Source organism: Triticum urartu, chromosome 7 (assembly GCF_003073215.2).
Source record: "Triticum urartu cultivar G1812 chromosome 7, Tu2.1, whole genome shotgun sequence".
Classification (NCBI taxonomy): domain Eukaryota; kingdom Viridiplantae; phylum Streptophyta; class Magnoliopsida; order Poales; family Poaceae; genus Triticum; species Triticum urartu.
The window spans coordinates 563,906,506-563,919,655 of record NC_053028.1 but is presented as its reverse complement, the minus strand read 5'-3'; positions in this window follow the sequence as shown (position 1 = coordinate 563,919,655).

Genomic DNA, 13,150 nt, shown 5'->3' with positions numbered 1-13,150 from the left:
TTTTTTTCCGAGAGGCGCTATCATGCCTCTTGTGGAATCAAATCCATGACTCCACGAGAAGTGAATCTGTGCCTCTCACAGATGGAAAAAATGAAAACATGGTTTTTTTCTTTTTCGAAGGCACGGTCATGCCTCTCGCGGAAGGAAAAAAAGAAAAACACATTTCCCCTTTTTCTGAGAGGCATGAACTCTCGCGGAAGAAAATTCACGCCTCCACAAGAGGTAAATCAGTGCCTCTCAGGGAAGGAAAAACCACGTTTTTTCCTTTTCGAGAGGCACGACTGTGCCCCTCACGGTCACAAATCCGTGCCTCCACGAGAAGTAAACCCGTGCATCTCGCGGTAGGAAAAAAACATATTTTCCCCCTTTTGCGAGAGCACAGCTGTGCCTCTCATGTTTTTTTGCCTCTCATAAGCAAATCCATGCCTCTCATGAAAGAAAAAAAAACATGTTTTTACTTTCCTGATGGGGACGACCGTGCCTTTCGCAGAAGCAAATTCGTGCCTCCACGTGAAGTAAATCATGCCTATGGTGGAAGGAAAAAATACATGTTTTTCCCTTCTGCGAGAGGCACGGACGTGCCTCGCGCATAAGCAAATCTGTGCCTCCGTGAGAAGTAAATTTATGCCTCCTCCTCCAGAAGAAGAAAAATTGAAACTCATTTTTTTGCGCAATTTTTTTTGATTTTTTTATTTAGTCCTAAATCTAAGAAAAACCGGGGGAGGATCGAAAGCCAAAACAAACCAAAAAAACATCTAAAAGCCGAAAACGCGTATAAAAAATGAAAGAAAATCGAAAGGATGCACCGAGAGTGCGACATGTGACAACGGTTGAGAGCGCATCAATTGGAGGGCTCCCAGCCCAACCCAAGTGACTATTGGGAGGGCTACCGAATAAGTACTCCTTAATTAGTTGCTCTCGGTTGGGTCACCAAAACAAACCTCACCAAATGTCTACGTACACGTCTGGCTATGGGGCAGAGGTTATCCAACCGCATGCGTGAAATGTCTGTCTCATTTCAAATGGATCTTTCAAAAATGAATAAAATTCATGCTAAATTGATGATATCTGTTAAAATTCGATATATTACAATCAAAATTGATGAAATTTAACAAAGTTTCAAGTAAATCAAATGAACTAACTAAATATAAACTAAACTTTGTGAGGTACTAGAGGGTGACCTCATAGGTATGGCCTCCAAGGCTGTCGGCCCCTCCGTCGTCGCCGTCAGGGCCATCGTTGTCGTCGGAGCCGTCGTTGTCCCTACGGTGGAGGAAGGCCTGCCAAGTGTTGTGGCAGCCTTGATTGACCAATGCAGTGCGCTCACCACGTAGCCACTCTGCTGGCTTTGCTTGGCACAAACAAGTTGGCTCGACGCCAATGGGCCCAAAGAACGCAGTCGGTGGCTCCAGGAGCTAGAGGACCCCTCAACCCCGAGATGGTGCAGGCGCAGAGAACTACTTCAAACTGTCTAACTTGCCCATTGCGGCGGTCGAAATTGGAGTTGTGTGGATTAGGGGAAAGGGTAGGTGGCGGTGTATGTTTTGCATCTACGGACGGTCGGCTTAAATAGCCGACGCAGTCTGACGGACTTTACTTCAACGCAGCCAGCGCGAGAGTAGACTTCTCGCTTGACGTGCAGGTGTGCATGTCTTGTAGGAGATTGGCCTATTAGCAGACATGAATGAGTGTAGCGAAACAACCTATCATCTCATCCGAGCGCGTCCACTCTGACCGGGACAAGGTTTTTCTTTTCATGGGTCCCCGTTGTCAAGGGCCTATGTGGCGGACGTCTGGAGCCGCCTGCAAACCTCCCCTACATTTGGTTTTGATTTGTAAGATTTCAAAAGTTTTGACTTGTCCAAACAAATTTCATGGCCGACATCTGATGGTAGAAAATGATCAGATTTTCTTGTTAGGACATTTAGTGGCGATTTTGTGATCCGCGTTGGAGTTGCCCTAACACCATGCTTGGTATCTATCACAAGACACTACTACAAACCTGAACAACACTGACCAGCCAAATTACATCATCACTGATTGGTTTCTAGCGGGTCAGTGCCTTGGGGTCAGTGAGGACTTGCTCATCAAAGACTGGCCAACCGGCCGCCGGTCAATGATATCGTACTAGGTTTGAACGCCAGTTGGTCAGTGATAACAATATCGTTCACCATTTGCATGCATGCGCTTTATTTATCTATGTGACTAGCAATGCAAACAAAATTTACAGAAAAATAGTAACATAATACATAGGCATCATCTTTCATTTGCACATTGCTTTTATTCTCGTAACAAAATTCACATGTACATTTACACGGCTTACATCCAACAATTCGAGAATACTAGCCAAAGATACACGCTTCATAGTTGAGCCTCTTAACATACTAGATTGTGAACCAACAAATCAAGAATACCAGCCAAAGCTACACACTTTGAGCCTCTTAACAAACTAGGGAGAGGTCATATATTTTCTCACCGATCTCTCTCCTACTTCATAAACCCCTTGGTCATCTTCTATTGTGCAGTGCCACTAAAATGTAAGTACGCTCACAAGAATTTTTCAAGAAAATTAACTTAAAATATTCATTGGTTCATTTAATACAAATGTAGTCAAGAATATAATATCTAAGTTTAATAGACTCCGCTCGAGGACTCTCTCGGTTTCTCCAAGAAGCAGCAAATGGATATTTGTTGTGTGTCTGGAGATGACAGAATCTTCCAACCCTTTTCAGATCCTAAGAAACTATTTGCCTCGCATGATTCTGCCACTTATGCACACCCGTATCCAAAATGAGGATTCCGAAGTAGCTCGGGCCTACTACCCCTAAGACTTTCTCATGTCTTCTTTCATTTCGTGTAGTGCAACTAAAATATATGGCAGCTGCAATAGAATTATTTTATTTAGACCTAGTTGAGTTTCATTAGACATGGACGAGTCAAATAGTATGCACCAAGTATGTCATTGAACAATATTGCACTATATCTCCTAATGAGGGAGTTGGTTGCATTTATACTATTTTCAATGAAATATTCATCACTATATTGTCACATATAACATGCATAATATATACTCCAGGGCAGAGCAACCCCGGCAAGATCATTTCCTAACATATATATGGCAGAGTATATTTCTAACATATTCATACATACGTGAAACACATAGAAATTGTAAGATTCATAGCAAGAATGCATCATAGAACTGTAGCACATCGATGACATCCATATCATAATTGAATTGCAACATAGTTGTGAAGGGATGGAGTTCACCGCCGTGGTCAGCGCTGCAACCGAAGAACAGTGCAATACATGTCGGGTCTACCACAATGCACCGAGGCACGGGAGACACAGCCAACAGCAAGGAAGATCCCCAGGGCAAAGCAACGAGTGTCCGGGAATGCAGCAACGATCCGACGAGAGAGCGCCGCCACGATGTTTAGACGACTTGTAGTGGCATCATCATGACGATGCGGCCTTGCTGTTGGAGAGCCCTCCACCGATAAGCGGCCAGAGGGAGAGGAGGGATAATAGGGAAACCAATGGGAGAAAGGGACTGGACGGTGGTGATGAAGGTAAGGAATGGAAATAGGGAGTGCCTGATGATTATAACATGCTATGTACAGAACAACACTGACTAGTGGAAAAATAAAAGGGTCAGATTTAAGTTGACTATATAGATGGGTGAGGTGGAGACGTCATTCAATGGTTATAATTGCTCATTTGTGCTCATCGGTACAACATATCACATACCAGTCATTTTTATATCAGTCAATGATAACCTTCAAACCGAGACCAGGGACATATCACTAACGTGCTTTCACTGGCCGATCAGCGCTGACCCTCATCACTAATGCTTGACAGGCCGGTCAGTGTCAGTAGTGTTTAGATGTCTAGTAGTGAGAAACTTATTGGAAATATGTGCCTATTAGGATATTGAAGCATATCCTAAGTTTCTCAACCAATGCAATCACCTTGATATTTCAAACTAGTCTACTAGAGGGCTTAATGTAAGTATCCATGCTCTAGTATTCTCTCCCTACTAATATGAAAGGTACAAGTTAGAGTTTATAAAAACACATCTTGACCCTTAAATAAACATCATTCAACGGTTCTAATTGATCTCGTTTTACATGCACAATGCGTTGTAATTATCTTCCTCCTGATTAATAATTTCATCATGCGACATAACGTATCGCTCAGCCGCTCTCCTCATAGCGCGGGATATGCCCTAAACTTATCTATAGTTTTTGAAGTTCTCATGCCATTTTCTTATCAAATTAAACATTGTATTATATTCATTTGGATTATCCTGTTAATAAATTGCCAGTCGGGCTAGTTGCATGTTTTTATCTCTGTGGGTACATGAACCTTCCTAGACTCAGTAAAATCCATAAAAATCAAATATTATTCATTGGAGGAGACACATGCCAAAACTAGGACTTAGGGAAGCATAGGGCCAACACGTCCTAGCCACATGCCTTGAGCCTAGGGAGTAGGGGGGCCATGATAACCCACAAGTATAGGGGATCACAATAGTTTTCAAGGGTAGAGTATTCAACCCAAATTTATATATTCGACACAAGGGGAGCCAAAGAATATTTTTAAGTATTAGCAGTTGAGTTGTCAATTCAACCACACCTAGAAATTAAATATCTGCAGCAAAGTGATCAGTAGCACAGTAATATGATAGTTTTGATAGCAGTGGTAATAGTAATAGTAACGATAACAGTGATAGCAATAATTTTGTAGTAGTTGTAATAGTAGTAGTAGCAATAGTAACGCAACAATAACAATATGTGGAAAACTCGTAGGCATTGGATCGCTGAATTCATTGGATGACATTCATCATATAACAATCATAACCTAGGGTGATACAAAACTAGCTCCAGTTCATAAATATAATGTAGGCATGTATTCCATAAATAGTCATACATGCTTATGGAAAAGAACTTGCATGACATCTTTTTTCCTACCCTCCCGTGGCAGCGGGGTCCATAAGGAAACTAAGGGATATCAAGGCCTCCTTTTAATAGAGAACCAGAACAAAGCATTAACACATAGTGAATACATGAACTCCTCAAACTACGGTCATCACCAGAAAGTATCACAGTTACTGTCACCCTGGGGTTTACGGATCACAACACGTAGCAGGTGCATATGACTTGCAAGATCGGATCTAGAACATAGATATAATGGTGAAAACATAAACTATTTAGATCTGAAATCATGGCACTCGGGCCCTAGTGACAAGCATTAAGCATAGCAAAGTCATAGCAACATCTATCCCAGAGCATAGGTGATACTAGGGATCAAGCCTAACAAAACTAACTCGATTACATGATGAATCTCATCCAACTCCTCACCGACCAGTAAGCCTACGAAGGAATTACTCACTCCCGATGGGGAGCATCATGGAATTGGTGATGAAGGAGGGTTGGCGATGACGAAGACTGAAGATCCCCCCTCTCCGGAGCCCCGAACGGGCTCCAGATCTTGCCTCCCGATGAAGAACTAGATGTGGCGGCGGCTCTGTATCATAAAACATGATGAAACTTCCTCTTATTTTTTTCCGGAAAAATAGGACTTTATAGCGCTGGAATTAGGGTCAGCGGAGCTCCGAGGGGACCACCACCCACCAGGGCATGCCCGAGGGGGGTGGCGCTCCCTAGTGTCTTGTGGGTAGCCAGCCACCCCCCTCCAGTGGGTCTTGGTTCCAGTATTTTGTATTTATTGTCAAATAATTCTCCAAAAAGTTCCGTCCAAATCCGAGAACTTCTATTTATGCACAAAATACAACACCATGGTAGTTCTGCTAAAAACAGTGTCAGTCCAGGTTAGTTTCATTTAAATTATGCAAATTAGAGTCCAAAACAAGAGCAAAAGCGTTAGGATAGTAGATGCGATGGAGACGTATCAACTCCCCCAACCTTAACCCATTGCTTGTCCTCAAGCAATTCAGTTGATAAACTGAAAGTGATAAAGAAAAACTTTTACGAACTCTTTTGTTCTTGTTTACATATATATGCTTAAGTAACACCCAGGTTTTCATCAAATATTATGACTAACTATGTCAACAATAACGCTTAAAAATTATATTAACTCATATCAATGGCATAATCAACTAGCGAGCAATAATAAGATATCTCAAATGCCAACACTTTGTCAAAACAATCATGATATAATATGACAACAATGGTATCTTGCTAGCCCTTTCTGAGACTGCAAAACATAAATGCAGAGCACCTGCATAGTTCAAGCAGCGACTAAACATTGTAATTCATGGTAGAATATATCCAGTCATAATGCATACAACATTAACTATAGATCTCAGGTCTGGTGCTTGTTTGAGAAGCTGATGAGTCAACATAAAAAAATAGATAGCCCCTTCACAGAGGGAATCAGGGATTTGCAGAGGTGCCAGAGCTCAAAGCTTAAATCAGAGATAAATATAATTTTGGGAGGTGCACCCTTCCTGTCAACGTTACGACCAAGAGTTATCAATATCTTCCATGTTAAACACATCAGCGGCGGTTCCCAAGCGGTAAAAGTAAAGGTTTACTCCCCCTCCACAAACAAACATAATCCAGGGTACCATCCATACCAACAACAATCCTGGGGGAGTTTTGTTTAATTATTTGCAATTTTTTATTTCGGGACTAGGCATCCCTATTAATGGCCCCTCTCGTGCAAGGACGAGTGAATAAACACTCATCATGAGAATAACCCGCTTAGCATGGAAGATACTGACTGCCCCCTATCGCTCCATGAGCGGTTCCAGACACACAAAACAAATGTTCATTTGAAATTTTAGAGGTGGCACATGCAAATTTATTTGGAATGGCAGGGTAATACCGCATATAGGTAGATGTAGTGAGCTCATCTGGAATAACTTTGGTTTAAGGATTTTGATGCACAAGTAGTATTTCTGCTTAGTGCAGGTGAAGGCTAGCAAATAGATTGAGAAGCGATTAGCTAGAGAGAGAAAACAATCATGAACATGCTTTATGAATAATCAACATTGAATACTAGCATTAGTAGGATATAAACACCATGAACTTAAATATCGTGGAGGCTATGTTGGTTTTGATTCAACTACATGTGTGGACATGTGCCAAGTCAAGCCACTTTAAACATTCAGAGGATGATACCATATCATCTTACTACATCACAATCATTTTAATGCATGTTGACACCAAAGATAAATCATTATCCACTCCTAGCTACTTAAGAATGGCATGAGAAACTATAATCTCTAATTTTCATTGCAAACATGTTTAATCATAATATGCCGAATCATGGATACTGAATTAAACATATTTACAAAAACAAAAACAACTTGAGTTCATACCCGCTTTTCTCTGCCACATTCACTTCATTAAATATCATCATTATTGCCGTTCACTTGCACGACCGAATGATATGAAAATAAAAATAGTGCAAGAGTGCTGTGGACTAAGCTGGAATCTGCAATATTTTATTCAAAGGAGAAGACAAAATAATATGGGCTCTTTATTAGATCAGCAATAATGCATATGAGAGCCACTCAATATTTTCATCGTAGTCCTTGATAACCCACAAGTATAGGGGATCGCAATAGTTTTCAAGGGTAGAGTATTCAACCCAAATTTATAGATTCGACACAAGGGGAGCCAAAGAATATTTGCAAGTATTAGCAGCTGAGTTGTCAATTCAACCACATTGGGAGATTAATTATCTGCAGCAATATGATCAGTAGCAAAGTAATATGATAGTATTGAGCTTAATTACCTTGGGTGGTGGTGTGTCAAGTGTTGGGGAACACAGTAATTTCAAAAAAATTCCTACGCACATGCAAGATCATGGTGATGCACAGCAACGAGAGGGGAGAGTATCGTCTATGTACCCTCGTAGACCGTAAGCGGAAGCGTTATGACAACGCAGTTGATGTAGTCGCACGTCTTCATGATCGACCGATCTAGTACCGAAGATACGGCACCTCCGTGATCTGCACACATTCGGCTCGGTGATGCCCCGCAAACTCATGATCCAGTAGAGCTTCGTCAACAAGACGACGTGATGATGGTGATGATGTTGCTAACGGAATAGGGCTTCGCCTAAGCACCGCTACGATATTACCGAGGTGGATTATGGTGGAGGGGGGCACCGCACACGGCTAAAGATCAATGATAAACTTGTGTGTCTATGGGGTGCCCCCCTCCCCCGTATATAAAGGAGTGGAGGAGGGGGAGGGGGCCGACCTCTCTAGGCGCGCCCCAAGGGAGTCCTACTCCCACCGGGAGTACGATTCCCCCCTTCCCTTTGTTGGTTCTATGAGAGAAGGAAGGAAGAGGAAGAAGGAAGGAAAGGGGGGCCGACCCCCCTCCCAATTTGGATTGGGCTCGGGGGGCGCGCCCCCACCTTTTCTTCTTTTCCCTCTTTTCCACTAAGGCCCATATACCTCCCGGGGGGTTCCGGTAACCTCCCGGTGCTCCTGTATACTCTTGATTTCACCCGAAACCATTCAGATGTCCAAACATAGGCTTCCAATATATCGATCTTTACGTCTCGACCATTATGAGACTCCTCGTCATGTCCGTGATCAAATCCGGGACTCCGAACTACCTTCGGTACATCAAAACACATAAACTCGTAATACCGATCGTCACCAAACATTAAGCGTACGGACCCTACGGGTTCAAGAACTATGTAGACATGACCGAGAAATGTCTCTGGTCAATAACCAATAGCGGAACCTGGATGCTCGTATTGGTTCCTACATATTCTATGAAGATCTTTATCGGTCAAACCGCATAACGATATACTTGTTCCCTTTGTCATTGGTATGTTACTTGCTCGAGATTAGATCGTCAGCATCTCAATACCTAGTTCAATCTCGTTACCAGCAAGTCTCTTTACTCGTTCCGTAATGCTACATCCTGTAACTAACTCATTAGCTACATTGCTTGCAAGGCTTATAGTGATGTACATTACCGAGAGGGCCCAGAGATACCTCTCTGACAATCGGAGTGACAAATCCTAATCTTGATCCATGCCAACTCAACAAACACCATCGGAGACACCTGTAGAGCACATTTATAATCACCCAGTTACATTGTGACGTTTGGTAGCACACAAAGTGTTCCTCCGGTATTCGGGAGTTGCATGATCTCATAGTCATAGGAACATGTATAGTTATGGAGAAAGCAATAGCAACAAACTAAACGATCATCGTGCTAAGCTAACAGATGGGTCAAGTCAATCACATCATTCTCCAATGATGTGACCCCATTAATCAAATGACAACTCATGTCTATGGTTAGGAAACATAACCATCATTGATTCAATGAGCTAGTCAAGTAGAGGCAAACTAGTGACACTCTGTTTGTCTATGTATTCACACATGTACTAAGTTTCCGGTTAATACAATTCTAGCATGAATAATAAACATTTATCATGATATAAGGAAATATAAATAACAACTTTATTATTGCCTCTAGGGCATATTTCCTTCAGTCTCCCACTTGCACTAGAGTGAATAATCTAGATTACATTGTAATGATTCTAACACCCATGGAGTCTTGGTGCTAATCATGTTTTGCTCATGAGAGAGGCTTAGTCAATGGGTCTGCAACATTCAGATCCGTATGTATCTTGCAAATCTCTATGTCTCCCTCATTGACTTGATTGCGGATGGAACTGAAGCGTCTCTTGATGTGCTTTGTTCTCTTGTAAAATCTGGATTCCTTTGCCAAGGCAATTTCACCAGTATTGTCACAAAATATTTTCATTGGACCCGATGCACTTGGTATGACACCTAGATCGGATATGAACTCCTTCATCCAGACTCCTTCATTTGCTGGTTCCGAAGCAGCTATGTATTCCGCTTCACATGTAGATCCCGCCATGACGCTCTGCTTGGAACTGCACCAACTGACAGCTCCACCATTTAATAAAAACACGTATCCAGTTTGTGACTTAGAGTCATCCGGATCAGTGTCAAACCTTGCATCGACATAACCATTTACGACGAGCTCTTTGTCACCTCCATATACAAGAAACATATCCTGAGTCCTTTTCAGGTATTTCAGGATGTTCTAGACCGCTATCCAGTGATCCACTCCTGGATTACTTTGGTACCTCCCTGCTAAACTAATAGCAAAGAACACATCAGGTATGGTACACAACATTGCATACATGATAGAGCCTATGGCTGAAGCATAGGGAACACGTTTCATTTTCTCTCTATATTCTGCAGTGGTCGGGCATTGAGTCTGACTCAACTTCACACCTTGTAATACATGCAAGAACCCTTTCTTTGCCTGATCCACATTGAACTTCTTCAAAAATTTATCAAGGTATGTGCTTTGTGAAAGTCCAATCAAGCCTCTTGATCTATCTCTATAGATCTTGATGCCCAATATATAAGCAGCTTCACTGAGGTCTTTCATTAAAAAATTCTTATTCAAGTATCCTTTTATGCTATTGAGAAATTCAGTATCATTTCCAATCAACAATATGTTATCTACATATAATATCAGAAATGCTACGGAGCTCCCACTCACTTTCTTGTAAATACAAGCTTATCCAAAAGTCTGTACAAAACCATATGCTTTGATCACACTATCAAAGCGTATATTCCAACTCCGAGAGGCTTGCACCAGTCCATAAATGGATCGCTAGAGCTTGCACACTTTGTTAGCACCTTTTGGATCGACAAAACCTTCTGGTTGCATCATATAGAACTCTTCTTTAAGGTATCCATTAAGGAATGCAGTTTTGATATCCATTTGCCAAATTTCATAATCATAAAATGCGGCAATTGCTAACATGATTCAGACGGACTTAAGCATCGCTACGGGTGAGAAGGTCTCATCGTAGTCAACTCCTTGAACTTGTCAATAACCTTTTGCAACAAGTCGAGCTTTGTAGATAGTAACATTACCATCAGCGTCAGTCTTCTTATTGAAGATCCATTTATTCTCTATGGCCTACCGATCATCGGGCAAGTCAACCAAAGTCCATACTTTGTTCTCATACATGGATCCCATCTCAGATTTCATGGCCTCAAGCCATTTTGCGGAATCTGGGCTCATCATCGCTTCCTCATAGTTCGTAGGTTCGTCATGGTCAAGTAACATGACTTCCAGAACAGGATTACCATACCACTCTGGTGCGGATCTTACTCTGGTTGACCTACGAGGTTCGGTAGTAACTTGATCAGAAGTTTCATGATCATCATCATTAGCTTCCTCATTTACCGGTGTAGGAATCACTGGAACTGATTTCAGTGATGAACTATTTTCCAATAAGGGAGAAGGTACAATTACCTCGTCAAGTTCTACTTTCCTCCCACTCACTTCTTTCGAGAGAAACTCCTTCTCTAGAAAGGATCCATTCTTAGGAATGAATAACTTGCCTTCGGATCTGTGAAAGAAGGTGTACCCAACAGTCTTCTTTGGGTATCCTATGAAGACACATTTCTCCGATTTGGGTTCGAGCTTATCAGGTTGAAGCTTTTTCACATAAGCATTGCAGCCCCAAACTTTAAGAAACGACAACTTGGGTTTGTTGCCAAACCACAGTTCATAAGCTGTCGTCTCGACGGATTTAGATGGTGCCCTATTTAACGTGAATGCAGCTGTCTCTAAAGTGTAACCCCAAAATGATAGCGGTAAATCAGTGAGAGACATCATAAATCGCATCATATCTAGTAAACTACGATTACGACATTCGGACACACCATTACGCTGTGATGTTTGATGACCCACAAGTATAGGGGATCTATCGTAGTCCTTTTGACAAGTAAGAGTGTCGAACCCAACGAGGAGCAGAAGGAAATGATAAGCGGTTTCCAGCAAGGTATTCTCTACAAGCACTGAAATTATAGGTAACAGATAGTTTTGTAATAAGATAATTGGTAACGAGCAACAAGTAACAAAAGTAAATAAAGTGCAGCAAGGTGGGCCAATCATTTTTGTAGCAAAGGACAAGCCTGGACAAATTCTTATATAGAGAAAAGCACTCCCAAGGACACATGAGAATTATCGTCAAGCTAGTTTTCATCACGTTCATATGATTCGCGTTCGGTACTTTGATAATTTGGTATGTGGGTGGACCGGTGCTTGGGTACTGCGCTTACTTGGACAAGCATCCCACTTATGATTAACCTTTATTGCAAGCATCCGCAACTACAACAAAAGTATTAAGGTAAACCTAACCATAGCATGAAACATATGGATCCAAATCAGCCACTTGCGAAGCAACGCATAAACTAGGGTTTAAGCTTCTGTCACTCTAGCAACCCATCATCTACTTATTACTTCCCAATGCCTTCCTCTAGGCACAAATAATGGTGAAGTGTCATGTAGTCGACGTTCACATAACAACACTAGAGGAGAGACAACATACATCTCATCAAAATATCAAACGAATACCAAATTCACATGACTACTAATAGCAAGACTTCTCCCATTTCCTCAGGAACAAACGTAACTACTCACAAAGCATATTCATGTTCGTAATCAGAGGAGTATTAATATGCATATAGGATCTGAACATTTGATCTTCCACCAAATAAACCAACTAGCATCAACTACAAGGAGTAATTAACACTACTAGCAACCCACAGGTACCAATCCCAGACTTGAAGACAAGAATTGGATACAAGAGATGAACTAGGATTTGAGAGGAGATGGTGCTGGTGAAGATGTTGATGGATATTAACCCCCTCCTGATGAGAGGATCGTTGGTGACAACGATGGCGATGATTTCCCCCTCCCGGAGGGAAGTTTCCCCAACAGAACAGCTCTGCCAGAGCCCTAGATTGGTTCCACCTCGTGGCGGCGGAGTCTCGTCTCAAAAGCTTGCTTATGATTTTTTTCCTCATCGAAAGACTCCATATAGCAGAAGATGGGCATCGGAGGGCCACCAGGGGGGCCAAGAGGCAGGGGCACGCCCAGGGGGTAGGGCGTGCCCCCCACCCTCGTGGGCAGGGTATGGCCCCCCTCCGGAACTTCTTGTGCTCAGTATTTTTTATATATTCTGAAGATGACTTCCGTGAAGTTTCAGGACTTTTGGAGCTGTCCAGAATAGGTCTCTAATATTTGCTCCTTTTCCAGCCCAGAATCCCAGCTGCCGGCATTCTCCCTCTTTATGTAAACCTTGTAAAATAAGA